This window comes from Anoplophora glabripennis, unplaced genomic scaffold (genome assembly GCF_000390285.2).
Source record: "Anoplophora glabripennis isolate ALB-LARVAE unplaced genomic scaffold, Agla_2.0 scaffold155, whole genome shotgun sequence".
NCBI lineage: Eukaryota > Metazoa > Arthropoda > Insecta > Coleoptera > Cerambycidae > Anoplophora > Anoplophora glabripennis.
In genome coordinates, this window is record NW_019416721.1 from 87,033 (window position 1) to 90,998 (window position 3,966).

Consider the following 3,966-nt stretch of genomic DNA (forward strand, 5'->3'; position numbering starts at 1 on the left):
GGCTCAATATGTCTGACTGATCCATTAAAACAGCATGATGCGACGTACTATGACAACCTGGAGTTGAAGTGTCATTGTAAAGAATCCTGTTGGCCATTTCATTTTTAGAATCTGGAATTGCAACTACAATAATGTCATCTAAATTTTTGAAATTGACTGTGGGAGAAGATAAAATGTTATACACCACGTAGCAGTTAAGTATAATTTATCAGTCTCGGACTCTATTGCCAGCCCTCGCTCCGCTCGGGCGCAAAATCGTCCTCGACTGGTAAATAATACTTACCTCCTTTTTGGTGTAAATAATAACTATTACATCCTACACTTGTTTCTATAACTATTGTGTAATTTCATGACTGTTTTTTTTTTTTTTTCATTTTTCTCGGACAATTGGCCAGAACTGGCCAAATAAATAATAAAAAATTAAAACAGAAAAGAAATCTTAATTTAATATCACTATATGAATAAATTATATAAATTAAAATTATAATTAAATTAAAAAATAAATTAAGTTATAAAGTTGCTGAATAATATATCTCAACATTATTTTTTAATGATTACTGTCATAGGGGGTGGTTTTTAGGGATTGACAATTTTCAATTCGCAAAAAAAAGTAAGCAAAGTATAAGCTAATTAAAATTAAAAAAAAATGTAATCACATTAAAAATGTCTAAAAGTGAGACGGGCAGGCGCGGTTAATGTATAGCAAAATAACCCTATTGTTTGCTAAATATATATTTTTTATATTTATATTTAAATTTGTTAATATTAAAAACTTTAAATTGATTAGGTATCGAATTGTAAATGGTAACTGCATTATATATGAAACTTCTCATAAACATAGCTGTACGATGATGTGGAAGGGTAAAAGTATTTTTAAATCTAATATCTCTTTGGTGGATATTGGAACGTTTTTTAAATTTGTTTTTGAGCAAAACTGATGAATTGGGAATATCAATATTTTATGAGCAAATGTAGTAAGATGATGAGCTCTCCGATTATTCATATTAAGCCAGTTACATTCCTTAATTTTGTGAGAAATATGATCAGACTTTCTTAATCCAAATATGGAACGACAACATGAATTCTGAACTTTTTGAATACGATTTTTATCAAATTCGTCAAGATAGTAGCCATATATAAAGTCACAGTAATTAAAATGACATAAAACAAGCGACTCGCACAACATTTTACGTAAATTAAAGTTTAAAATATGACGACTCGAAAAAATTACCTTTAAACTAGAATATGCCTTCTGCATAAGTTTTTTTACATGCCCCTTAAATCTAAGATCAGAGTAAAAAATTATCCCAAGGCTCTTCGCCTCATCTACTATAGGCAAGATGACGCCATTCAAATTGATACTTAAACTAGATTTCACAATATTAATTTTATTTTTACTATCAAACAACATTAACTTCGATTTATTAGGATTTAGCATCAAGTTATGCTCTGTTGACAATTGTAAGATATTATTAAGTACAGAATTCATAAGGTCACCAGTCCTTGCTATATCTTCAACTAAAAAGTGTGAATAAAAAACGGTGTCATAGGCCTGCACTTTACAATCAGAAACAGAATTTAAAATATCAGCAGTGTAAATTATAAAAAGCAATGGACCCAAAATTGATCCCTGCGGCACACCTGACTTTATATTTAAGTTTGAGGGAAAACAATTATTTACAACAACTTTTTGAGATCGATCGCTTAAATAAGTTGAGATAAGCTCTACAGCAGAGTGATCAAAACCATAGTATTTCATTTTGGCACAAATTAATCCATGGTTTATAGTGTCAAAGGCCTTTGAAAAATCCAGTAACACCAGAACACTAACCAACCCTTTGTCAAATGCTTCTAAAAGATCATTAGTAACAACAGTTAATGCTGTTGTTGTACTATAGCCCTTTCTAAAGCCATTTTGTGAGTCAGGCAGCATTTAATTTAGGATAAAATAATAAAATTTCTTTTCTGTTTTAATCTGAAAACGTCAAAGGAGAATTATTTTTAGGTATAGGCTTACCAATAGCAACTTTCCATGAATATGGGAAATATTTTGCTCCAATACAACAATTTATAATGTGTGTTATGTATTGATCAATAAAAGGACTACAATATTTAAGAATTGTACAAGATATACCATCTGTTCCAGTACTCTCAGTTTTTATTCTATTCAAAATACTATTCACCTCATTAATAGATGTAAGAGAAGAATTAAACAAACAATTAGGATTTTTTAAATTGTCATTATAAAATTCTATTAGATTGTCACAATTATTATTAACATTTTCAAGAAACGAAGCAAAATAACTATTGATTTCGTCAGGATCGTTTAAATCATCTGAATATGAAACTGTTTATTAGATCGAACATATAACTGTTTAAGTGCATTCCATGTGGCTTTAGAACTATTTTTCCGAGAGGCTGATTGTAAATAACCTTTTTTTTTTCACTTCTAACCATGGACAAACTATAATTACGAAGTTGTTTGAACTGAAAACAACTGGTCTAATTATAGACCAGTTGTTTTCAGTACGATTTTGTTTAAATTTTTGTAACGCTTTATCCCTTTCCTTCATTATTAATTTTAAATTAGGAGTGAGCCATGGTGCCGGAGGTTTAGTCACTCTTATCTGCTTAACAGGTGCATGTTTGTCAAACACATAATTCAATAAATCGGTAAATATATTAATTTTAGAATCAATGTTATTTTCATAAACAATATTTAACCAAGGTAAATTATATAATTAATAATAATTAATTTGTCTTTTGAAGGGAAAGAGGTCCCGAGAAACTTTTTTAATGAAAGTTGTCGATAGAAAAGAGGACTTTCGTATGATGTAACGATATTGACAAAATTAATATCCATGACGTCATAGGGTGGTAAACTTACGAATATGTTTAGGTTAAATACTTCTTAATCATTTCACAAAGATACTCGCTTGCGGTTTCTCGTTTGCTCTTTCCGTTTCCCTGTAATGGTCAACCAGCAATTCAAGTTCACTCTGTACACGGAATACTTACACCTTGTGTTTTCTTTCAAATTTCAGCACAAATTAAAGCAGCTATATCTTCAAAATCTCCGCGTTTCCGGTTATATCCCTTTATTTGTGTTCTAGTAGTGATGAAGTTTTATCCGGAATACGGATCGTGATTGAAAACAATTAGGAAATTACGTGACCGCCCAGATTATAGTGTAATGTCACAAACAACTTTATTATTATAATCGAAAATAAATCGCAAGAATCAAAGCTCACCATGACTGGTACTTTTGATGTTTGTTTACAAGTTGGATAACAAAACTGTCTGTAATAATGATAATTTAAATTTGTTGTACATATTGAGAGAATAATTTACAATTTGTTCATATTTGTATTAGATATGAAGGCAAGTGAACAGTGCTTTTAGTAAATCTTGTGTTGTGATTTCTCCGTATCTCCATCTGTTTATAGTGCTAACACCTTCATTGTCGTCAATTAAAGGATACTGAAATACCTAGAAAATCGTTAAAGGATTTATTAGTGTACGGATTTGTACCAAGATTCGTTTTTCTGCCACGAGAAATTTCAGGTATATAAATGTGAAATGCTTTTATTTATACATATAGACCAAGGAAATTAAATTTTTACTCGAAAAAAGTCCTATAAAATTGTCTAAAGGAACATAATACAAGACATCTCTCATCTTGTGAGTCAAAAACTTTTATTAGCTAACTTTTCTATTTAAACAAATAAGTGAGGAAAACAGTTTTTTCACTTTGCAGGGAAAACCATCAATTTTAGCGAAAAGTGACTTGCAGACAGCTTATAGGGAGTAAAATTATCTACAAAATGAGACTTGTTAAATTAAAATCGGTTAATAAACAAAAAAGTTATTGCAAAAAAAAAGAAAAGTGCCCATTTTTTCATTTGTTTATAACTATCGCATTTATTGTTAAAATTTTATAAAACCTATGACAAGTTGAGGGTTTTG

At 29.8% G+C, this 3,966-nt stretch overlaps 1 protein-coding gene across 1 annotated transcript in view; it reads left to right on the forward strand.

The window, feature by feature from the left end:
• The first annotated feature begins 3,346 nt into the window (after positions 1 to 3,346).
• LOC108915408 (probable cytochrome P450 6a13) overlaps positions 3,347 to 3,966 on the forward strand; it is an 18,818-nt gene continuing 18,198 nt past the window's right edge. The window contains exon 1 of the mRNA XM_018721435.1: positions 3,347 to 3,564. The gene's annotated coding sequence lies outside the window, so the exon portion shown is untranslated. The remainder of the gene's footprint in view (positions 3,565 to 3,966) is intronic.